Consider the following 26,648-nt stretch of genomic DNA (forward strand, 5'->3'; position numbering starts at 1 on the left):
TGTAACATGGATATGACCCAAAATTTTAGGGAAGAGGAAGAACCAAATCGTAATACAGTTCATCCTAGGAAAGAAAATAGAACAGTTTTCGTTTGCTCTTTCTCTTAAAATACCCTAGTTTTACTCAATAAATTTTGTTAACACCCTTTTCAGTCCCAGCTAGTGTGAGGTACATGCTCTTTTCCCAAGAAGTTCATAGCTCTGCAATACCTTTCCTTTGAATTAAACGTTAAAGTCCTTGAGGAAATTAGAATCCATGTGTCTCCTTTCATTGTCTCCAATTTAGCAAACGCATTTCTAGAGTTGAATAGAGTTAAATATTTCCCTGCTCAGTTTGCTGCCCATAAGATGACTTATTCCAACCTCTGGAAGATTCTTCTGATGATAAGATCAAAGTGAATGCAAACTTTTTGGAGCAGGCATTTGGTCTTTATGTCAAATGCACTTTCAAGTGACTGACATATAGTGGTCATTGAATACGTGCTCATTAAAGAGATAGATTGCTGGATCAGCCATTGGGCAGCTGCAGTTGTTACAAATGTTTGTGTTCAGGATCACATATTGGATTGACAGTTTTCGTAATTATTGCCATCTAAGTCCCTTTCTTGAAAGTTCTATGTCTCTTATCCTTCATTTCTTTTCAAAGGATTTCCAATTGATATGCTTTCAATCCTGTTCATCAGTAGAATTTCTGTAGGTAATTTTCATCCCAAATCCCCATGACTCTGAATAGGTTCTACATATTTTTTTGACATTTTGAGTGGTCCTCAAATTGTTCTATACCCTCTATGGGATCTCATCAAGGGAACATTTGCTTGCAATACCCTTTTTGACTTCTTCTACAGGGAAGTCTTTCTGTCAGAATCTGTGAGAGGAAATATATCACCTAATAAGGTAACGTCAACTATCCTAATAGACCACTGTAACCAAAACAAAGCTTGCATGTCTGCACCTAGTCCTTCAGGAGTAAACACAATGAAGCAGATTCAGGGGTTTTAGTAGGTGATTGAGGAAATTAGGCAAAGATTATTTCAAGGGACAGCGGCTGAATTTATGCAAACAGGATTACCCAAATAGGAAATAAATGGAAACGTCCCCAGCCCCATCATTCGTAGACTTAGAGGAGTCTTGCTTCTCTTCCCATATCCCACTTTTAGTTTTGAAAGCCAGTTCTGCTACTGCTATAATCTCTCGTTTGGCAATAAGACCTTTCATTTAATGTTTGACAAAACATTAACGCTCTGCTACTGACAAGACTAACAGCAGTGTTGATTATAGGTGAAATTTATTAGGCAGGTAGTATATGTTCTGGGCACTGCTCTAAATTCTGTTCTATGTACTTCATCAGTAAATACAAAAAATCTTGTTCATGAAGTATAAATTATATACCTATTTAATAGATATTTTACAGATAAGGAAACTGGAACATATTAACTATATTCATTCCTACATTTGCTTATTTAGTGAGCAAACTTATTTAATAATTACACAAATATAATTGGGTTCTGGGAAATATAGCTCTAAAACCCGTGGTATACCCAACATAACATTGTTAATTCCGAGTACCACAATCATTGAGACTTCCAAAATTTAGAAGTGGAAGTTGAACCAGATTGGTATTGCTGTATAATTCCTGTGATAGTCCATATATTCTTAGGATTCTCTACCTGTTTTATAATAACAATGACAGTTTTCCAAATGTGCTATTTTTGATCCTTTTTTCCATCTGTATTTGCTTCCTGTCGTCTTCTCTGTCTTCATGAATGTTGGAGATGTTGTGGTCTTAACTTCACCTTCACTCTCGTTAACATGATTAGATCACTGCTTGGTTCTTGGGTCTCTACATTATTCCTGGGCAGTGACACTCTCATTTCTTTCAGAAAGTATTAAAACTATTCTGTTCCTCAATAGTCCTTACCCTATCCGAATTCCCCTCCCAGCAGGTAAACACATGCATTCCATAAATATTGCAAAAGTTCTCAGGTATGAATGCTCTTGACTTTTCCTCCCTCTAATAATTTTTTTCATCACTCATACTTTATCTCTAATCTCCTAGGAAGTGACAATCTTCTTTCTTAACCAAGAATGTTTCACCCTGTCCCCTTGAACCTATTCACTTCCTCAAGATCTTAATTTTTTCAATTTCCCTCTCGAGTCATTCAAAATCTCCTTCCCTGCTATCATTTTCTTTTCTATCAATATGCATATTAAATTATACAGAAAAAATTCCCACTCCATCCCACATCACCAAAGACTCTATTCTCTTCTTGCCTTCTTAGCCAAACATCTTGAAATTGTAGACTACTCTCTTTACACTTCATTGCCTCTTATAAACCTTTTAATACATGCAGAATTTGGCTTCTGACTTTACCACTTTATGAGAACGACTTTTACTAAGATTGATATTTTCTAATTGTTAAAGACATTGGTTGCTTTTTAGCTTTTGTATGTTTGACATCTTTTCTGAATTTACCAGTTGAGAAATCTGTGTTCTTTAAATCCTTTTTTAATTATTTTATTTATTTGGTCAACATAAATATAAATTTGAAACAGCTCATTAGATTATATCACTAGCTTTTCTCCCTTGGTCTACTCTTAAGACATAATATTTCTTGGGGCTCCTGGTTACCTCAGTTGGTTAAGCGTCTGAGTTTGACTTAGGTCATGACCTCACGTTCATGTGTTTGAGTCCCACGTAGGGCTCTCTGCTGTCAGCACAGGGCCAGCTTCAGATCCTTTGCTTTCTCCTCTCTTGTTCTACCCTCCCCTGCTCATTTGCTTTCTCTCTCTCTCAAAAATAAATAAACATTAAAAACAAAGACATAATATTTCTTTGTTTCCATCCTGGATTCTCTTCTTGAACAGTGTCATTGGGTAAGTTTATTGGCATTCATGATATCATGTAAATACATGTGCTGATCATTCCTAAATATATTTTTTGTGATAAAAATTCATCTACCCAACCTACTTTAGATATACTAAGTATAAAGATATACTTTATATATACTAACCTGGATATACCAATGACTTTCAATGCTTCTAATACCTTTATATATTTCTTAAGTATTATACTATTCTACTTTCCACATAAAACAAACAACAACAGCAAAAATCTTTACCTAGTACTGTTTTTTGATGCATTAGGAAAGTATTACCTGAAAGTTATTTTACTTATTACACCTATACCAGCATCTGTCTCCCATGTTTCTATCTGATTGCAATACCTGCAATTCCACATGAAAAACCATGCCTTTTAAGTTGCTTTATCTTACTCCTTCATGGTAGATTTTTACTTATTCTCCTTAAGACTATGTTTAACTTTCATTTGTTTCATTAGTTTTCTGTTACTGCCATAATAATTTACCACAAAGTTAATGGCTTAAGTAACACAAATTTATCATCCAAAAATTTGGTAGGTCAGAAATCTGACACTGGTTTCAGTGAGCTACCAACAAGGTTTGGTGGCTGTATTTCTTTCTCGATACTCTGGAGAAGATTTGCTTTCTTGCTTATTTGAGTTGTTGGTAGAATTAATTTCCATGCAACTGTGGAAGTGAGCTCCATTTTCTTGTTGGCAGTCATCTGAGAGGGGCTTGTAGCTCCCAGAGACCTCTTTCTGGTCTATGCACACAACCCCTACATCTCTGATACAACAATGGGGCTTTGAATCCTTCTCATATTATCATCTTCTAACTCAGCCCAGAAAGGGTCTTTCTGTTGAAAGACGCATGGTTAGATTGGGTTACCCTTGACAATCAAGGAAAATGTCGCGATCTTAAGGTCCTACCCTTAATCACACTTGCAAGATCTCTTTTCCTATGTAAGGTAACATATTCACAAATGCCAGCAATTAGAACAAGGACATCTTTGGGAAGCCATAATTCTGCCTGCCATCAGAATTATGATCCCCAAAACTTTGCAACTACCCCAAATATATTTCTCATTCAAAAGTCATCTAAAGTCTCAACCCATTATATCATCAACTCAAGGTGCAAAATCTCATCTAAATCTTATCAGCTCAAAAGTTCCAAATCTCATCTTTTATATCACATAAATTAGAAATAGGTAAGGCACTGTTTATAATCTTATTATAATTGGGGCATAATCTCCACCTCTGCACCTATGAAACTAGATAAATTATCTATTCTCAAATGAGAAGATAGGCATAGAATAACTTTTATAGACATCCTGGCTCTAAAAGGGAGAAAATAGAACAAATAAAGGAGTTCTGGTCCTAAGCAATTCCCAGATACATTCAAGCAAACTCCATTGGGTATTGAGGCCTGGGAATAACTATCTATGGCTGCTGACTCTGCTGGGCTCACAGAAGCACCCTCTGAGCCATCCTTCTTTTATCATGAGAGGTACCTTGTAGTTTTACCTAATTACTTGTCAGCCTGTCTCTCGTGTGCAGAATTCTGGGGTTCTGACATTCTTGTCTTTAAATACTATCTCAGTCAGACAGTGCTTCTGCTAATGTAACATTCTCAACAAGTTGTGGGCTTCCTGTGTATATCACATGTATTTATTCTGTTAGCCAAGAGGCTAGTCCACAGATCTTTGGCTTTTTCTAAGATTGCCGAGAGACCGTACCTTTAAGCTTTCTAGATACTCTCTTGTTTAATTGAAGAAATCTGAGTCACACCCTCAATCTGTACAAACAATCTTTTGTGTTATTGAATACTCCATTCTTTTGATCTTTCTGAGGTACTACAAAAGATTATATAGACAAACTCTCAAATTTTTCTCTAAGGCATACTTTCTGGGTAGTGAATCTCTTAATTTTAGAGCCACCTTCATTCTGGATAGGCTAAAAATTTCCTAAATCATTAAGTCTTGTTTTTATTTGATAGTTATTGCTTCAGTATATCTTTATCCTTTCTCATTTTATTTAAGCATTAAGAAGAAATCAGGCCACATCTTTAATACTTTGCTTGGAAATTTCCCCACCTCCAGCACTTATTATATGTCATTATTATTTTTATTTGTACGCCAACATCTACCATTAGACTGTGAGCGCCCTGTGAATAGACAATGAGTCTTGGGAATTCTTGGCACATATCATTGCTTAATAAACACTTTTGGTAGGATATTACTTAACAAAAACTTGTTAATTGAATGAATGCAAATAATTCATTTAATAACCCCTTCTCTACTTCCATTCTCCATTGGCCATAATAATAGGAAAATATTTCAGGGTGCCTGGGTGGCTCAGTGAAGCCTCCAACTCTTGATATCGTCTCAGCTCATGATCCCTGGGTCATGGGATTGAGCCCCAGGTCAAGGTCCACACTCAGTATGGAGCCTGCTTGGGATTCTCTCTCTCCTTCTCTCACTGCCCCTCCCCCTTCTCTTTCTCAAAATAAATAAATAAACATTTAAAAAAGTAATAGCCAAATATTTTAACTGAGAATAGTGTAAAGGGTAATCTCTTTAGCTTGAGAGGTTATTATAAATATGCCACATTTGAAATCACAATCCAAAGAGTCTATATAATTGTTTTATTCAACTAATGTGTGTGTGAAAACTAACACCTCTTTCCTTAAAAATGCAGTTTAATCACTACAGGAAACCTTTAGATCAATACAACTGTATTGTGTTGTCCCCACAATAATGCTGGACTTCTAAATATATTTATTCTTTTTTTTTCTTAACACAATTTTAAGAAGGATTTTAATATTCAAAAGAAAATAGGGAAAGTATACAGTTGAGTAGCCTTTGCCAAGAATCATTTTATTCACTATAAAATAAAATTCTATAATTCCCTGAGACCTTCTCATTCCTCAAATGATATGTTCTATACTACATGTAGAATCGGAGATCATCTTGGGCTTTTGAGGGTGTGTAAGATAGTTTAACACTTGCCTACCCAAGAACAAATAATGCATTCAGGTTTTTATTCACAGTTTGAAATTTTCCTTCATATTGACTCATTTGATAAATACAGCTGTTAGAAATGGAGTTATGGAACACAGTTTTCATTTAAAATAAATTTTCTTTACCTCAAGTAGAACAGAGAATCTTATTAAAATAAATTACCATAGAGATTTTATTTTCAGGAACAAAATATCTTTGAAATACATTAACATCAATTTCATGTGCCATCTAGAATTATTTTATATTTATTAGTAAGAGTATATTCATTTATTTGAAAATGTTATATATATGATCACGTAAAAGAATGGTATGTTAAATCACATTTAGATATTTTAGATATATAAAGTAAATATATTTTAAGTAAAAATCATTCTTAAATTATTTGTGAAAGTATCAGAATATAGCTTCATTCACTTGGTTCAGTGTAAAATATATTGTGTATACTTGATATCACAATCTTTCTGCTGATGAACTAAGTTGATGTTTGTTGAATGTACAGCTGTGGGCATGAATAATGGTGATTATTGATTTCAATGGATGTAATATAATCTGAATCCAGCAGTATGAAATAAGTAAATAAAATGAACAAAAAAAATTATGGAGGACAAAAGGATTTAACCTTTCCTTAGAAACAGTTAAATGTGGAGAATTAAAAAAGAATACGTTAAAAAGGACGTCTTTCCTGCTACTGAATCCGTTTCTCAGTTCAGAGGGGGTGGCATTCCAGCCTACATCCTAGCTCTACTGCAATCTGTTCCTGACAGGACCATCCATCTGTTTAGCCTGAACAACCCTGCCGTTGCTTATGTGCTTATTCACAGATGTAAGTAGGAGGTTGACTACAGGTTTTCTGACTTATACTTGAAGCCAAGCTAATGTGACACATTTGCAAGCAAAGCTGCACATGTTCTGGTTTAATTGGGAAATCTCTCCTTTGACTTTCAGAATAGCACAGAAGCAGAGCCTGAGTCTAAGCAGACCTAGATTCTGAACAGATATGAAGCTGCTTGAAGAATCCTGGAGGTGTGGTAAGAAAACAAAGGCTGCCAGGAAGCAGGGATGGCTCTAGAAGGGGTGAGCAGTTGGCCTCCTTCATAAATTCTCTGTCCGGAATTGATGGGAGGTGGGAACCTTGGGAAGAGTCTGTTGGTTTAAGATGGACGTCAAATGATCCAAAATGTCCTAAAGGTATAACGTAATTAGGTCCCACTTTGCTCCCATAGCTGTGAGAGACACTCTTCTAAAATCCCTGTGATACTCTAGCTACTTTCATCTGATATTTTTAGATCCTAGAACTATTTACACGGTTGGAATAGTATTTTTTGGTTGGAAAATTTAAATGTCTGAGGCATAAATCAGACAGTGGACTTCATTCACACTTCTCCTCTAGATCTTAATCAAGACACTCTATAAGCAGTGTTGGACATTGCATAATGTTTACAAGTGCAAAATGTACCGAACATGTGTCAAGCATTAAGAAACAAATCTGCAACTGTGGAGCAGCACTTCAGTATGATTTATAATAGTGTGTTCTGCCTCTAAAAGGTTTTGACTACTGGTGGTAATTGCTTTACAAGTGAAAGCTAGCCTCCTTGGTTCTCAGAATACTTGAAATCCAAACATATCATACCTTCACATCTTTGCTCATGCTCCTTTCTGTGTACCTTTTATCCTCTTAGGGTGTTTAAATAGTTTCAATTCCAGCTCAGATGTCATCCACTCCATGAAGCCTCTCTTGATCCTCTCAGTCAGTATTAATCGCCACTTCGACTCTCATAGCACTGTGTTTTTATCTGTCATATTGGGCATCATCACAAGGTGAATCGGGTCATTGCTCTAAACTTGTTCGCATGTTCTAGCAGACGCTGAGATCTTATTTCTGTTTGTGTGACTCTTTCTCACTAAAGGATCCTAAACATTCTCTTCATAAATACCGATTGGGTTGAATCTTAGGCATTCTTGAAATGCACGTCCCAGGAAAGCTTTTGTATAATTGTATCTGGATAGTTCTGTTTTCAAAGCAAGTAGAGTTCTTATAATTTTTTTAAAGTTTATTTATTATTATTTTTTTTTAGTAATCTCTACAACCAACGTGGGGCTGCAACGCATGACCTCAGGATCTAGAGTAGCGTGCTCTTCCAACCGAGCCAGCCAGGCACCCCGAGCTCTTATAATTCTTATGCTACTTAAATTTGCTTACCCCTTCATAGTTTAAAAATATTTCTGTAATTAACATGTATATGCTAAAGCAAGAGTCCAGTAAAACAAACAAACAAACAGCTATTAATGCTAGACTGGGTGACATGCAGTGTGACCTGGGGAAGACAAAAAGTAGAGATCTTCTAAGAAATGGAGGACTATTGTTTCTCAGGGAGAATATAAGTTATTCTCTTCCTGACATATATTTGGAAAATCTGAGCGAGAACTGTAAAATGGCAAATAGTAGAGAGTATTTCCTCATTTCCATCAACTTTACCAACTCTTGCTGCTACTTTTACATTAGGGGACAATCACACCTCAGACGTCCCTGCATTTTTACAGTGGTGTGAAATAACGGGATAATAGAAATAGAGCATTTACTTCCAAAACCTCCTCTGGGAGGTAAGCTTCTAAGAGTTCATAAGATGTACTTCAGCATTTCCCAAGGGAAAGGGAGTTGAAAGGGGGGGGGGGGATTCCAGATGTCTCCAACACACACACACACACACACACACACACACACACACACACACACACCCCTGTACTTCAGTTTGGCAGCTCTAAGTATGTTGATCTCCTTAGAATATATTTGAAGAAATGATTTCTTGACTAAAAAGTACAATGCATTTGTACTTTATTTTTATTTATTTTTTTAGAGAGAGAGTGTGTGAGTGGAGGAGGGTGATAGAGGGAGAGAGGGACAGAGAGAGAGAGAGAGAGAGAGAGAGAGAGAGAGAAAATCTTAAGCAGCCTCCATGCTCAGTGAGGAGCCCAACATGGGACTTGATCCCATGAACTGTGAGATCATAACCTGAGCTGAAATCAAGATTCAGACACTCAGCTGACTGAGCCACCCAGGTGCCCCAATATATTTATACTTTTAAAATATATTTGAAGAAATGGTTTCTTGACTAAAAAGTACAATTTTGAAAACCACTGACCTAGGAGTAATGTAAATAAAATTAAAAATTCTTAAATAATCTTAAGTATTATTGCAGATTTCAGAGAGCAAAGCACAGGCAAAGATTAAGATGCTGAAGCTTCACCAGAGAGAATGTTGAGGGAAAGAAAATTGAAGTTAGGAAAGACCCAGAACAATGGGAAGCTTGACTCACTTCACAAGGAGCAGCAAAGAGACATGCAGATCACTCAGTGGGTGATCATTTTTGTTTACAGAAACTCCTGTAAGATTCTCTGGATAGCAAAAGGAAGGAATTACCTGGTGCCTGTCTCCCTTCACACACTTTCCATTGTGTGTTTCATTACACAGCACACTTACTCGCTGCACCTGCAAGTTGAATCATCGGGTGCCTTGGGTAGTCACTCTCAAAGGCAGTTCCAATGTCCATGGTGGACATTTCTTCCAAGCCTAGAAGTAAAGAGGTGACTCAGAAAAGGTGGAGCTTCAACCAAGAGAAATAAAGAAGTCAGTGGAAGGAATTTGAGGAAGGGCACAGATCTGTGTCCAATGCAAGTATAGTTCTTAGAAACTTTGAATTGTAGAAGGAAATAGTTTTACTTGAATAAATGTCAGTCAGTACGAAACTTAGACTGGCATTATACAGATAGATGATGTGGAAGAAATGCAGGTAAATGGAAATCGTGAGCAACGGCGTAGAGGCACCGAAATAACACATTAAATGGGAATGGGAAAACTCTGGCTTGTCTGAACTAAAGACTGTGTTATTCTTGGTTATATCTTCATTTGATTGGACATTATCTAAGAAAAAGGAAAACTGTGTTCTGGAATTGCTAAAGTTCATATAAGGGTAGCACAAAACCAGTGCCTTAACCATATCTGCCTGTGGGCTTACCTAAATGTCTTATTAAGAGAGAATGGTCTCTGGGGCTCCTGGGTGGCTTGGTGGGCTAAGCGTCTGACTCTTGATTTCAGCTCAGGTCATGATCTTACTGTCTTGAGATCAAGCCCTGAGTTGGGCTCTATGCTTGGTGTGGAGCCTGCTTAATATTTTCTCTCTCTCTCTCTCTCTCTCTCTCTCTCTCTCTCTCTCTCTGGCCCTCCCCTCCCTGTGCTCTCTAAAAACAAAAGAGAGAATGGCTTTTGATACTGAAAGAAGATTCAGTGATGTACTAAGCACTGGGCCAAATACTAGGGATTCAGGTATAATAGCTCATAATTCTTATCATTAGTTTTGAAGCTTTATATGATATAGGATAGCTCACAGAGACTTGTGCCTATCTGTTTTTATATACCCAGTCTTACACAGTGTCTACTAATGGTTTAAAGATGGGTTGGTCTGAATTCAGTTCCCAACTCTTCTACTTTGAGTGTATTACTTTGAACTATAGTGGCTTTTTTTTTAAACAGTAAAATAGTGATTGGAATACCTCAAGCACAGTGTAACAGAAAATCCACAAAGAATCTGTAGTAATGTTCTATCAGTGTTTAATGGATGATATTATTTAATGTTACCTAATACCGTTGTTTGCTTATTTTTATAATTATTTTATACTTAGGTTAAACATGTGCTATTCTGTATATAGTTAATTCCTAGAGGAAGTTATACTCAACTAATAACTTTATATTGTCCTTATGAAATGAGAAGAAATAAAAAGTAAATTACCATGTATCGTTAAGGAGAAAATTTCTGAACTGGATGGATCCAAGCAACATTTATAGTCACAGTCCTTGTGTCCCTGGTACCAGCTGCTCAGGTGCTAACATAGACAGACTGCAAACTAAACAAAGTCTTTTCACATCTTGCATGGTTAATATTTACATATAGTATTTATTGTAATTTTTACAAGGTTCTATGAAGTGGGTGGGCTAGTTATTGTTGCTTCCTTTTAATAGAGGCTATGACTTGAATTATATTTAACAGCTATTTCTTGGCAAACTCTGATTTCAGAATCAGTGTTTGGAGCTCACAGTACAGTGAACTTTACCACAAGCCTCAAATACAATAATTGCTTTAAATGTAAAGTATAATTAGTCAGCATTTTGAAGTTACTGGGAAGTTGCTGCTCTAGACAGAGAAAATGAAGTCACACTCCCTCAGACAGTAGTGTTGAAGAACCAGAATTCTGTACTCTTAGGTATTATATAATGGGCCTATTGTGACCTGCCATTTTGTGGACCAGATGATATAGAGAGGTAATCGAAAATTAAGTTGTTTTTTTTTTTTCTGTAAATAAACTCTTCCATAATCTGGGGAGACATCTTATAAATTAGCTCTTCAAATTCAGTACATTAAATTCTGGTGTAATGGCCTGTCTGCTTGCTTGTTCCTAAATCTATCAAATTAAGCCCTAACTGTAGGCACAGATAGATCTGGTGCAGTATGAATTCAATATCATTTCTTATACCAAGTAATAAAGGAAAACCCAGCAAATTCAGCAGTACGACCGTTTAGCACAATTATATCTGTATTTGTCTCTGACCTTCCACTCTAGTTAAATTACTGTGTTCCTGTTTTTACTAATTCACTTCCATCAACATTTGTAGTGAACCTATTCCCTGACAAATTTTCTGCTAGGTTATGATACCTACCTGCAAATTCCAAAACTTCTTGCTAGACCTCCGTGGGCATAGGACTTCTTCCCCCGAATTTTAATTCCTAAAACTTTCTTTCAGAATTTAGATATCTGAATCTACCAATCCGCTGAATCAACCAGTCAGCTAGCATGGATGCCCTTGCCACTGATTATTGAACTTCCTTGATTTTAGTGATCTATATGAAGTATTAAATTATCTTCCACCATAGTTATCTGCTATTATGCAATATTTTTGAATACGTTGTATTCTCTTTTACACACTTTAGTCAACAATTTGTAAGAGCTGAATTGTCTCGGCAAATTAGTAGTATATGCAGCTGGTTTTGCAACTGTACCAAGGTGGTGTTCTATGTAGATAACCTGGACGGAAGAACAGCCTGGAAACATAGAAGGCATGTTTATCAAATGTGTGCTTAATTCAAAGTTAAAAGGAATAGTAGTTTTTATTAAATAATAACAATAAGTTAAAAAAATCTTGTGTTATAATGGTGGGTATTACTAATGCTTTTTAAAAAGGGAAATCTATAGCCTTAAGTAATTATATAACAGAATGAAAATCATAGTAATCTTTTCAGTAGAAATGTTGAAGCACGTAGCAATGTGGTGGGAATCTAGTAGAAAACCCTTATTTATTGGAAAGGAGACCAGCCAGGATGACATCTCAGGTGCCTTCCACCAGTCAGGTCCCTCCAATTCTATAATTCTCGGGAGCCTTATACCAGCCATTTGTGGAATAGTATTGCAGTTTATTAGCCCAGTGGGACTAGAATATGTGCTCCTCTTATCATCCCATCTGTTCTTTTATTCCAATTGGTTTTATTTAACTAAATAAAGTTGAGTTATCTCTATGGAAGTACAGTCAACTCACTGCTACCCAAGATGGAAAATGCCAGATACTGTTCCCAACACACCACGGGAACTCACTTTAAATAGAAGACAGAACACACACACACACCACACACGACACACACCACACACACACACACACACACACACACCACAATAAAAAAGACTGTACTATGATCTTAGATGTTTTTCCAAACCATCATATTCTTACTTAAATGCACTTTCTTGGTTATTTTATTTCTAGCAAGATAAATGCATTTTTAGACTTGGGAGGTCTTGAATGAGAAAATGTTTAAATAAGAGGGTGTGTTGTATCAGATATTGTAAACATAATCCAAAAAGCAACAAATTAAGTAATAGGAGATGACGGAATTAGTGATACATAGCATGGCGAGAAAATGAAATAAATTACCCTGTAAGGATCAAATGCCATCTGCTGTCATTCTCTTGGCAGTAGACCTATTGGATAATTATCTGTTCTCTTCCAGTTGGCCTGGGAAGAATTCCAACTGAGGGCCATTTCTCCAGTGGCCACATAGCTTTTCCAGTAATGCTTTATCTTCACAGCCACGTAGAGAAACTATATCCATGAGCAAGTGAGGGTATTAGTATAGAAATCACCTGGGAAACTCTGATGGAAGGAGTTTTCTCTCAATCCACTACAGTTATCTTCATTTTCACCACCTTATGAAGGCTGAATTCTCCTAGGAACTTTAACTAACTTCATCCAGGGGGTGGGAGCATTGGAATCTAAATCTTCCTAACATTCTGGAGGAGAGGCCTTCAGAAATACAAGAAAAAAGTCTTCTCAATATACACTTTGAGCAAAAACCTTATCATGTCATCAGTATTTTTCACCTCTACCATCTTTGGTCCATGGTGAAAATGCAAGGTAATCTAATCAAATGTTCTTTCATTTGTATTTACCATTTTGCTACCAGTATTTCTTCCATCTGATTGGATCTTTTCCCCATTATACTCCAGAACTTTGCTATTTTGATGTTTATCTTTATTTTTGAAAGAGAGAAAGACAAAGCATGAGTGGGGGGAGGGGCAGAGAGTGAGGGAGACACAGAATCTGAAGCAGGCTCCAGGTTCTAGGCTCTGAGCTGTCAGCACAGAGCCTGATGCGGGGCTCAAACTCAGAAACCATGAGATCATGACCTGAGCCTAAGTTGAATGCTTAACTGACTGAGCCACCCAGGCTTGCCCACAACTTTCCTATTTCGAACAAACTCTTCTATATCTTAAGCATCTGAATGAATTATTTTTCCTTCATCTTTTTCCTCAAAGAACACCCAGTTCTCTCTCATGAGTGACATTAACTCTGTTACCTTCTAGAGTGGAAATGGCTCAGTCTCCCACTCTAACATACCACGGGGCCAGGGAGAATTACTGGTATTTCTGGTGTCAAATCAATATTATCTTTGTTCTTCATTTAAAGAGCTCCCGATTATTGAGATTTATGAAATTCAGCTTTTGTGAATTCTAAAACTTCCTTTACCATCATGTCTAGTCTTCCAATTTTGTTCTCCATGTATTAGAGAGGGAAGTGAATTTCCACATATAAATTTCTTGTTGCAAATTCCTACTGTGGTCAGGGAAATAGTCTAACATCCATGTGGGAAACAGACCCAATTTCACATACCTGTAAAGACTTACTTAATCTTAAGGTTATGTCCTAGACTCCATTTCAATAGCCTACTTCATGGGAATACCTTGGAACTTAGAGGCACTGGGGACTCTTCCATTTTTGCCTCTCAATCTCTAAAATCTAAAATAGATGTGTTTCCCCAACTGACTTCTTAAATCATGCCTTCAGCTGCATACCGCTTCAGGAAATTATAGTAGCTTATAAACTGGTGACAGCACAAATTAATCATCTCTAACCTAGTTTAGCCATCACTATCCCTAACTCTGGGTAATCAAACATTGTCTGAGATTTTGGCTAGCTTTCTCTCTCACTCCCCAAAGTATTTCAAATCTCAAATCTCTCATTACTCAATTCAACTGTCCTGTTTCTTTGTCTCTCTTTGCATGTCCTGACATAAACCTGTATGAAAAATATATCTTCAGGAGTAAAAATGACCAAATCTTCTAAAATGATAAGCTTTAGAAACAGGACTCCACCAGAATTCAAAGAATGCTTACCTGAGGAAATGCTGGTTCCAATGTTTTGGAAGGATATGGTAGACAGGGAAATGACAAGAAGTCATGCCTGACTGGAATATATTTTATATAGTATTATCTGGCAGGAGGAGAGGCTAGAAGGGTAGGTTGAAAGCAAATAGAGCAAATTTCAACTTAATGTATTCACTACATATGCCTTTCACAAAGATAAATATTACCTTTTTGAACTTCTAGTTATCCTTATGAGTAAGGTAAATTTATACAGTTCCAAAGAGTATTGGATTAACAGCACGGATGTTTTAGTATCAGGGAACATTGGGGATGTCAGAATAAAAATTATCAGTTTACAGACAGAAAGAGAAAGGCAAAAAGGTAGGTAATTTAACAGTTGTATTATCTGAGGCCATTTCAGAGTAGTTATTCATTAAAAGGTCAGTTTGTAGATTTACTTTGTAAATGGAACAAATTAAGAAAATGATAGGCTGAGAGGAGATTACACACTGAATGTTAGCCTAGTGTTCCTGCCAGTGGGGCATTGAGACTTTGAATAGAAGGGGATTAGAAAGTGATTTTTCAGCTGTTAAATGGTAGCAAAGCAGGTAAACAAGGTTGTGTGGTTTGGAACAAAGCTTTATGAATAGCTTGTTTTTATGCTTAATTATTTCTCCTTTTGTAAATGCTCTGCTACTAAGGCCTGCAATGCTATTTAGTAATTTCTTTTAATAAGGCTTCTTAAAGCATCTTTTAAATTATATTCCATTGGAAATGAAAACAATTGACTGCATAAAAGAATTAGGAAACACCGTATTAGAACCACGTGTTTAAGTACAATCATTGTGTTCCTTTACTGCTTTCAATGTTACTTCTGGCAAATAAAATAAAACTGACAGAAAAGCAAAAATTGACTACATAATTTTAATATATATTAACTAACAAAATTATTTTATAACGGTAAGATTAAAATATAGTTCAATCGGGGCACCTGGTTGGCTCAGTTGGTTGACTGTCCGTCTTCAGCTCAGGTCATGATATCATGGTTGCCTCCTGAGTTCAAGCCCCACGTGTTGGGCTGTGCTCACAGCTCAAAGCCGAGAGCCTGCTTCAGATTCTGTGACTCCCTCTCTCTCTGCCTCTCCTCCCTACTCACTCTCTCTCTCTCAAAAAAAAAAAAAAAAAAAAAAAATTAAATAGTTCAATCAATTGAGGAAGTACATAGTATGTGTGATATAACATGTGTCAGGAAATAAGAGTAATAAAGATGTGTTGCTGTTTTAGAGTATCTTAGTAGCTGATAAAGTAGCTGATAAAGAATCTTAGTAGCTGATTCAGTCACGTGAATACATTTTTAACTAAAATGGCACTAAGCTAGATTTGCAATAGCATGTCTTGTCTCCCTCTTTCTACCAATGATAAAAAGGTATAATGTTTAAGAAAGTTTGGAATCAATTAGTGCCCTTATTTTTTGTGTAGATTAGTAGACACCCATTTGTCCAGGATTCATTGATCTTTCTCCTACTACACGCACTCCAATTTTCCTTGAGGATCCAGACCTCATTAACTGTTAGTCTATGAGGTCTAGGTGACATTGGTTCCACGAATGATCATAGGATATAGGGATGGCTAATTCTAGCATTTCATATTTTTAGCTATCGTGATTAGATCAAACATGAGGGGGAGATACAACCATGTGATTCGGAGCCAATGGGATTCAATGTATGGACTGACATAATACGAGCAGCAAGATCCAGCCATGTGGAAAGTAGGAAAATATAAACCAAATATTCCTTTGCTTAGGTCAATCTGAACTGAATTGCTGTCTTTTCTAAAAATAAGTGAACCACTGTAGATGACTTCATGGGAAAAGATCCCTGATATACTGTGGTGTTTTAAATCTTATTCTGTTAGAAGGGAACAGGGTCATTCCTCTCACTTCTTCCTACCATGACACTATGTCTTGGTTCTGCTTCTAGAAAAGAATATTTAGGGTAATGGCGATTTGCTTTTTATAACATATCATTGATGAGGTTAAATAATACTTATAAGTAAATAGATACCTCATCCAAAGCGTTGATTCTAAAACTAATCATTTGATGCAATTAATCTGTGTTTATTCTGTTAGTCTTTAAAAAATTTTTTTTTAATGTTCATTCATTTTTGAGAGAGGGATAGAGTGTAAGTGGGTCAGGGGCAGTGAGAGAAGGAAGCACAGAATCGGAAGCAGGTTCCAGGCTCTGAGCTGTCAGCACAGAGCCTGATGTGGGGCCCAAACCCACAAATTGTGAGATCATGACCTGAACTGAAGTCAGGTGCTTAACCGATTGAGCCATCCAGGTGCTCCTCGAATGTTAGTATCTATCCTCTTCTCCCATTTTGAACTTTATTTTTACTCAAGATATAATCAAAGCTTTCAAGAACAATTACATCAGATGCATGTCATATCATATTGAAAAATCGATCAAATCATTCATAAGGTTACATTAAAAGAGGTATAGAAAGGCTTATTTTATTCAGAACCAAACTGTGGGAAAAATAGTCTTTGGATGAGATACAATATGGAAGAAACTACAGAATCAAACCACAGGTAACTTTCTAAGTACAAAGAAATTAAAGGAACAAAAGAATAAAAAATAAAACTGCAATATCTGTAAAATATTTGAGACAAGAATCTAATACCTTGACCTAAGTAAAGTCATTAGCTGGTTTCACCCTAATGAGATTCCTGAAATTGATCTTAAATATCCAATTATTACATTGAGTAATGACAAGGAGAAACAGATATAAGGCCCACAGTGAAACTAACCCAAAATACTTAAGCAATCTCTTAATCTACCCTTAAACATCTTTGATAACCTAGAAGAAATGGAAATTGATCTTTTCTTCTAACTGGTCTTCAGACCAGGCTTGAATGATTTTCTACTACATATAATGTGGTAAAAAGAAACCTTTTAAAAAAGACTACTCTGTCCACACTTCAACTCTCTTCAAACAGTTGAAGAAAGAACACATGCTACATTTCCATTAAAACATACTTGATAGACCATAAGCTTCCTGCTAAGTCCTTAAATTAACAATTGTAATTTGGAATTAGACCCAGAGTCGTCTTCTCATAATGATGGACATATCCTTTTTCTTCAACTTTATCACCACCATCATCATGCCATCATTAGTGATAGAATTTAATTTTATAATACTCATTATTAATTTAAGTTCTATTAAATATGACTTTCTCCTTATTAAATTCAATTAAATGGTACTGTAAACTTGTTAGCATGGTAACTATTACTATATAGATTTAAAATAAATATTGGTTACTGTTGTTATTTTTCTTTTTGGGTCTTTTAAAAAATAGTATACTAAAGTAAATATATATGCTGTAGTAGAAAGTGGATTTTTGACTCCCGGGAATATGAATCCTGGTTGTAACTTTAGGCAAATATTCGATGTCTCTTCATCTTATTTTTCTCAACAGAAAAATGGGAACAATAAATATTAGTATTTACTTGTTTTAATGTCATAATCTATGCAAAGAATTTAGTGAAGTATCTGATCTTAGCATCAATAATCATGAAATTAACAATAATATTCTTTACACTATTTTGTCTTAATGAATGTAAGATCTTACAAATGTTTGAAAGATTGACCTTGGACTAACCCTTTCTTCAAGGTTTTGTTTTGTTTTCTTAAAAAAAAAAAAACAAAAAAACAAATCTGTGGTATCCAAAACCTTCAGTCTTTAATTTCTTACCTTTTCTTCAGGAATCTAACTTTAGCAACAGGGGAAGGTCTACTCTTGACATAGACACAGGAATATAAGGTAGACGTTATTGTCTCTTTTGTTTATGGAAAGCTCTTTTGTGAAGAGAGGTAAACAAATATTCTCCATAGTCTCAGAAGACTGTACAAATTTAGATTGAGTTAAAGTACTAGATGAACAATTTACTGGATAGCGAAAGGAAATACTTGAGATAAAAAGATTTATTTTATATTAAATTAGACCCTTGAATACTCTGCTTGAAGTTAGAGTGACAAGCAAGTATACATATTCTATTTGAGTATGTCATTAATGGGAGATTTTTTAGTTTGCTCTAATACATGTGAGCTGTTGACAACTAAATGTACCACAGATGTTATTGTCATATGTTTCTTCAAAATGTTGGCGTGTGATATTATGCTTCCCTAATGCTTGCAATAACAGTTTTAGAGCATGAAACATAATTATTTGTTTACTTGCCTACCCAGTCCACACTGAATCATAGTATTTTCAAGGACAAGGAATTATGGTTTGTCTTAATGCCCTTTTGCCCTTAGGCATTTTTAGTTTACACGAACTTTAGTAAGATATAATTTGTATACCATTAAATCCAAACATTTAAATTGTAAATTTAGTATATTCACAATGTTCTGCAACTCTCATCGCTAATTCCAGGATATTTTCATCATCCCCCAAAGAAACTGAATCCCCCTGAGCAGTAACTCCCTCCTCCCACCCCCAAATCTAGCAACAACTAATCTACTTTTGGTATCTACCAATTTGTCTATTCTGGTCATCTCATATATTGGAATAATATAATGCAGTACTCTCCCTTATCCACAACTTCATATTCTTCAGTTTCAATTACAACATTAATGTTCAATTACACAGTAATGTTCAATTACAACATTAAACCACAAAGGTAGGCTGTAACCTGTTATGTCACAATGCCTATGTCATTCTCCTCACTTTATCCCATCATATAGGCATTTCATCATCTCACGTCATCACAAGAGGAATAGCAAATATAATTATATTTTTAAGAGAAGAGATAGACCATATTCATATAACTTTTATAGTATAATGTTATAATTCTATTTATTATTAGCTATTATTAATCTCCTGTGCCTAATTTGTAAATTAAACTTTATCCTAGGAATGTATGTGTATGTATCCTAGGAATGTATGTGTATCCTAGGAATGTGTAGGAAAGCATGGTATATATAGGGTTCAGTACTAACTTATTTCTGGCATCTACTGGGGGTCTTGGAATGTATGCCCTGTGGGTGAGAGGGACTACTGTATGCGTTTTTTTGTGACTTATTTCACTAACCATGTTTTCAAGGTTTACCTTATTATAGCATATATTAGTATGTCACTCCTTTTTATTGCTAAATAATATTCCACTGTGTGGATATACCATATTTGGCTTGTCCATTCATCAGCTGCTGGACATTTGGGTTGTTTCAACTTTTTGGCTCTTATGAATAATGCTAGTATGAATATTCATGTACAAGTTTTTGTATGGATTTATGTTTTGATTTATCTTGGACATATGTCTAGGAGTAGAATTTCTAAGTTATATAATAACTCTGTTTAACATTTTGAGGAACGGCCAGACGGGTTTCCAAAGTGACTGCACCATTTTACAATCACCCCAGCAGTGTATGAGAATTCCAATTTCTCTGCATCCTCACCAACATTTACGATTTTCTGTGTTTTTGATTATAGCCATCCTAGTGTGTATGAAGTGGGATCACTTTGTGCTTTTTATTTCCATTTTCTTGGTGACAAATATTATTAATCATCTTTTCATGTGTTTCTTGGCCATGTATATATCGTCTTTGAAGATTTTATTTTATTAAGTAGGCTGCACGCCTAGTGTGGGGCTCAAAATCACAACCCTGAGATCAAGAGTCAAATACTCTACTGACAAAGTCAGCTAGACACTTCCTATATGTCTTCTTTGGGGAAATGTCTATTCATAGTCTTTGCTCATTTTTAAATTGGGTTATTTTTCTTCTTGTTGAGCTGTAACAGTTATTTACATGTTTTGGATACAACTCCTTTATCCGGTATTTTATTTGCAAATATTTTCTCCACATTTGTAGATGCCGCTAAGCATTTCACAATAGGCACATAGCAGATACATAATTATTTTTTGAATTGAAATTCAATACATTCCTTGTTCAGGAAGGAATTCACAAACTGGAATAAACTCCATGACGCCTGTGGCAGAGATGTTTAGTTATGTCCCAAGAGCCATTCAGTTTTCTTCTCTGAAATTCAGAAATCTACAATTTTCAGTGAGCACATTGCCTCCTTTCCATAAGGAAACTTTCCAACTTCCCTTTCAGCAGATAACCATTAGATAAGTTATTGTCATGATAATATAAATGAAAGTACTGTGTAGAACTTCTGAGGGATTCTGAAAATGATATTGTAGACCTTCTTCTATCTTGCTGCCTGGAATGCACTTGAGATAGCTGGAACTCTAGCAGCTCTCTTATCTAATCAAAGATACTATGCAAAGCCATACCCTAGGGTCTATGGGGAGAAATTAGAAGGAAGCCTGGCCCACATATCTTAGAAATACCAAAGTAGTCTGGAGAATGTACTTATATACTTCTTCTACCTGAGAAAGAAAGGAACTGCAGTAATATTTAAGCCATTGTTTTAGGGATCTGTATTACTTTTATTACTGTAATACCTGAGACAGTCTCTGAGAAAGTGTATCCAATACTTTTCTCTTTTATTTCTAATGAGCTTTTGATTAACTAAAAGGTTAAGTAACAAAAGGGCAGGCTTCACTGATTTTACTCAAACTACAAGACTTTTCATATACTTCTTCATTTAGTCTCTGATGGGTAGTACACTGTATTTAGTTTTGTATTGATTCTTCTGTGCCTGAAGTGAAACCTTGTCTATTAAAGAGTAAAAGAGGTGGTAGAGAAGGAGTAGAATAAGTGAGAGAATGAGAAAGCTTTCATCAGATGAATTAAGATAAGATGAAGCCCAATCTTCTTAGCTTAAAAGGTCTCCCAAAATAAAAAAAAAATGGTCTCTGACAGTAAGTTTTAGTTTAACAAGGTGCAAAAATCAATACCACATCTAAGTTTGAAAACTGGGGCAACATGAGGGATTTGAGTCTCTTCCTTGGTGTTAATGTAATCAAGTTTTTCTTCTGCTGCTGCACTTATCTTATACAAATAAAATTCACTTTTATATCTTTGCCATATGTTGTACTTTGGTTACTCTAAGAAGTAAGAATTTAATGTATCCATTTATTAATGATTTGAAATCCATTTGCAGAACTGTAAGATACATTGACTGCATGTCCATTACAAGTTAGAAATGGGGAATATGTATGAACACCATCCTGAACCATTTAGACCTAGGTTAATGGTTAGAATGAATTTAAAGATAAATTGTCTGCTTTTAATGGTGATGCTTTTTTGTAATTTAAAAACTATTTCTTGAGTGCCTATGTATACTTAGCACAAATAATTAATTATCGTTTCACAGGAAGTTGCCAGGAAATGTACAAGCAGGTCCCATGCCTACTTCACTACCCTTCCCCAGCGTTAACATCTTGCATAACTATAGTATAGGATCAGAACCAGGAAATTGACATTGGTATGATTCGCAGTCCTTATTACTATTTTACCAGTTACATTTACTGGTTAGTGTGAACGTGTGTATGGCATGCACTGAATGGTCGTGTCCCCTCAAAATGAACACGTTGAAACGGAATCTGTAATGCAATGGAATTTAGAGGTGGGGGCCTTTGGGAAGTGATTAGGACATGAGGGCCCTTCCCTCATGAGTGGAATCGGTAGAGACTCCAGAGAGCTCTCTCACCCCTTCTGCTGTGCGAGACGACAGTGAAAAGATAGTGTCTATGAACCAGGAAGCAGGCTCTTACCAGACACTGAATCTGCTGGCACCTCTAGAACTGTGACAAATAAATCTGTGTTGTTTAAGCCACCCAACCTGTAGTATTTTGGTTATAGCAGCCCAAATGGACTAAAAAAGTGTATATATTTCTTTGAAATTTTATCACCTGTGTGGCTTAGTATAGCTACTGCCAGAATCAAGACCTAGACTGTGCCATCACCACAAGGCTTCTTTGCTCTATCTAGTAATAGCTACCCCAGCTTACCCCCCACCCTAACCTCTGGCAACCACCAACTTGTTTTTCTGTTTCTGCAATTTTGCCATTTCAAGAATGCTATATAAATGGAATCATATACTATGTAGCCACTCAAGACTGGCTTTTCCCACTCAGCATAATTGCCTTGAGGTTCATTCAAGTTGTCTTACATATCAATAATCTGTTCTTGTTGGGTGTGGGTCTCGGCCTATTGGTAACCAGTGGTGTGGCTGAATTGGCCCTTGTGGTTCTCATTATGATTCCAAGACAACCTCACCAATAACCGTCAGGAAACATTGAAAGAGACAAGGTGTATTGCTCACCCACCCTTGAATGCACACTACTCGTCTGGGGCCACACAGCAAGTTTGCAGATAGAGAAAGAAAGTAAAAACATGGGCCTGGGGCTGTACTTTTATTGGAGTTGGGATGGGAGGCCAGGAGTTTCACAGCATCACTCTTTATTGGTGTGTTTAAAACATATGAGTGGGAATTTAAAATGCAGGAAGAGGAAAATGAGCAGTCCAAATGGTCATTAACTAAATCAAGATCTCTAAAACTAAGGAGCCTTCATGATGATGGGGATGGATGGGGGTGGGGGTGGAGGAATGATGCCTGGCTCATGTAGCTCTGTGGATGGCAATGTGTTTTTGAGATAGTAGTCTTTGAAGAGGATGCCTCAGCAATCCAAGCCGAAGTCAGGCACTTGGATTAAAAAAAAAGAAAAATCAACTGTCAGGGCTTATGCTATAATTATTTTCTTTGGTGAGTACTATTCCATAGTTTTGGTGACTGCAGTTTGTATAACCATTTACCTACAGAAGAATATCCTAATTGTTTCTAGTTTTTGACTATTTCGTATCTGAACATTCATGTACAAGTTTCTGCGTGAACATAGATTTCATATTTTTGGGATAAACGTCTAAGAGTGCTATTGCTGAGTCTTATGTTAAGATCCTTTTTTATGTTTTAAAAGAAACTGGCGAACTGATTTTCAGAGGGGCTGCTGTATTTTGCATTCTCGCCAGCAACGTATGAGTGATTGGCTTTCTCTGCTAGCATTTGGAGTTACCACAAGCTTTTTACTTAGACATTCTGATAAGTATGCATTGGTGTCTCATTGTGTTTTTATTTTACATTTTCCTGATGGCTAATTATTATAGAACACTTCCCCTCCCCAATTTATTGAGGTATTACTGACATAGAACACGTAAGTTTGAGGTATTAGGCATGATGATTCATATATATTGGGAAAAGATTACTGCAGTAAGGTTACTGAATACCTCCATCCCCTCATGTCATTACCTTTTTTTTTTTTTTGAGTGATAACGTGTAAGATTTACTCTTTTAACAACTTTCAAGTATATCATATATCATTGTTAATGATAGTCACCATGCTGTACATTAGATCCCCAGAATTTATTCACCTGATAGCTGGAAGTTTGTACCCTTTGACCAAATATTTGCCCATTTCCCTGTCAACTACCATTTTACTATCTCTAAAGGCTATGAATATAGCCTTTTTAAGATTCACATATAAGTGAAAATATACAGTACTTGTCATTCTCTGTCCAACTTTACTTAGCAGAATGCCCTCAGGGTCCATCCACGTTATTACAAACAGCGGAATTTCTTTCCTTTTTATTGAAGAATAATATTCCATTATACACACACACATATACATATATATGTGTCTATATATTCTATTACTAATATGTGTGTGTGTATCACATTTTCTTTATCCATTCATTCATCAAAGGATACTTGGATTGTGTGTATATTTCTATAACTTGGCTATTGTAAATAATGTTGCAATGAACATGGGAGTGCAGATATCTCATTGAGATCCTGATTTCAATTATTTTGGATACTTACCAAAGGGATTGCTGGATCATATAGTAGTTCTATTTTTAATTTTTTGAAAAAACCCCATACTGTTTTTATGTGGTGGCTGAATCAATTTATATTTCCACAAAAACAGTATACAAAGTTTCCAATTTCTTCACAATCTCTTTCAGACTTATCTTTTGTTTTTTGATAAGAGCAATCCTGTCAATGTGAGGGGATATAATTTTGATTTTCATTTTCTTGTTAACTAGTAATGTATTAATTTCATATACCTATTGGCCATTTGAATGTTTTGGGGGAAAAGGTGTGTTCAAGTCCTTTGCTCAATTTTTAAATGGGTTACTCGTTTATGTTTTGTTTTGCTGTTGCAAGAGTTCTTTACATATTTTGGAAATTAACCTTTTATCAGGTATATTGTCTCCCATTTCTTATGCTGCCTTTTCATTCTGTTGATTGTTCCTTTGATGTGCAGATGTTTTTTTAGTTGAATATAGTCTCTACTTGTCTACTTGCCTGTGTTGCCTGTGCTTTTGGTGTCATATCCAAGACCGATGTTAAGATTTTCCTTATATTTTCTTAAAGGAGTTTTATAGTTTCAGGCCTTAGGTTTAAGTCTTTAATTTATTTTGAGTTGATTTTTGTGTGTGGTTGTAAAGGAGAAGTCCAATGTTATTTCATTTACTTATTTTTTTGTGCATGAGTATTCAGTTTCCCCAGCACATTTTCTGGAAGAGATGATCCTCCCTCTTTTGTATATTCTTGGCATCCTTGTTAATAATCAGTAGGCCATATATCCTTGGGTTTAATTATAGGCTTTCCATTCTCTTCCATTGATCTGTAGGTCTGTTTATATGCTCTTACCATACAATTGTAAATACTGTAGCTTCGTGAAATAGTTTGAAATTAGGAAATATGATCTTCCCAGCTTTGTTCTTTCTCAGATTGCTTTGGCTACTCTGGGTCTTTTGTGGTTCCCTATGAATTTTAGGATGTTTTTTCTATTTCTGTAAAAAAAAAATCATGATTTTGGTGGGGATTACATTGAATTTCAGATAACTTTGGGTAGCATGGGTATTTCAACAATATTAAGACTTCCAATTTTATGAGCACAGGGTTTCTTTCCATTGATTTATGTGTCTTTTAATTTCTTTCATCATTGTTTTATTGTTTTCAGGGAACAAGTCTTTGAAGACCTTTGTTTATTCTTAGGAATTTTATTCTTTTTGGTGCTACTGTAAATGAGACTATTTTCTTAATTTCTTTTTAAAATGGTTTTTGTTAATGTAAAGAAACAATTGATTTTCTATGTTGATTTTATATCCTGCAAGCTTACCGAATTTGACATTCAGTTGTCATAGAAGGCAGAGTGGGTATCTTTGTCTTGTTTCTAATCTTTCAGGTTTTTACCATTCAATCCAATGTTAGCTGTGAGGTTGATATTTCTGGAGGCAAAGCTAATATTCTGTAGTTCGGCATATACTTCGTTTATTCAATAAATACATACTGAATGGCCACAATGTGCCAGATACCGTTAAGACCTCGTGAACATATTGGTATAAACTTTAAGATAATAGAAATACTTTCCAAAATATAATTTGATTCCTATTCTTAAATAAATTGAAGTGAAATGTATCAATAGGTAGTAAGTTATGTCATTGGTTTGATCACTAGGTTATATGCATTCAGGGAAATTTTAAAGTTTCATACTTAATTACTTAGGTTATATTTCTATATTTCCATGTAGTCTCTCTCATTTTTTCAAGTATTTAGAGATTTTCTTTGTTTTCAGAGACTCAGCATTTTGTACTGAGTCATGATGTTTCTTCTAAAGGATTGATGACTCCTATATGCAGGGCAAGACGTATAATAACAAAAAACAAGCTACTAAATTTAGGAATACCCTTATTTGGCTGTGAAATCATCAGGGGAACTCAGAAGTAATATGACCACCTATACAAAACTTCACAATGTTTGCAAATCATTTCTGGTAATCTGATATGTATCCTACTGCTCTTATTGGAAAAATACTACTTTATGGAAGGATAGCATAACGTCAAAAGTGATCATTCTGAACCCAAATACTCTCTTCTGATATTTTCCATCTTCCCTACTCAGAAAATAAAACTAAAACAACATGAATTTTAATTTTTCTACATTTTGTTGACAGGTCAGTTTTTCTACACAGAAGTCAGTCATTGTTTAAAAAAACGTAACAAGATGGGGCGCCTGGGTGGCTCAGTTGGTTAAGTGTTCGACTTTGGCTCAGGTCATGATCTCATGGTTCCTGGGTTCAAGCCCCGCATTAGGTTCCGTGCTGTCAGTGCAGAGC

At 35.7% G+C, this 26,648-nt stretch overlaps 1 long non-coding RNA gene across 1 annotated transcript in view; it reads left to right on the top strand.

The window, feature by feature from the left end:
• LOC132664812 (uncharacterized) overlaps positions 1-26,648 on the top strand; it is a 59,799-nt gene that overhangs the window by 19,395 nt on the left and 13,756 nt on the right. The window contains exon 2 of the long non-coding RNA XR_009603854.3: positions 6,823-6,951. This is a non-coding gene — a long non-coding RNA (uncharacterized LOC132664812). The remainder of the gene's footprint in view (positions 1-6,822; positions 6,952-26,648) is intronic.

The sequence above is a fragment of the Panthera onca genome, chromosome F2 (genome assembly GCF_046562875.1).
Source record: "Panthera onca isolate mPanOnc1 chromosome F2, mPanOnc1 haplotype 2, whole genome shotgun sequence".
In the NCBI taxonomy this organism is placed as follows: Eukaryota; Metazoa; Chordata; class Mammalia; order Carnivora; family Felidae; genus Panthera; species Panthera onca.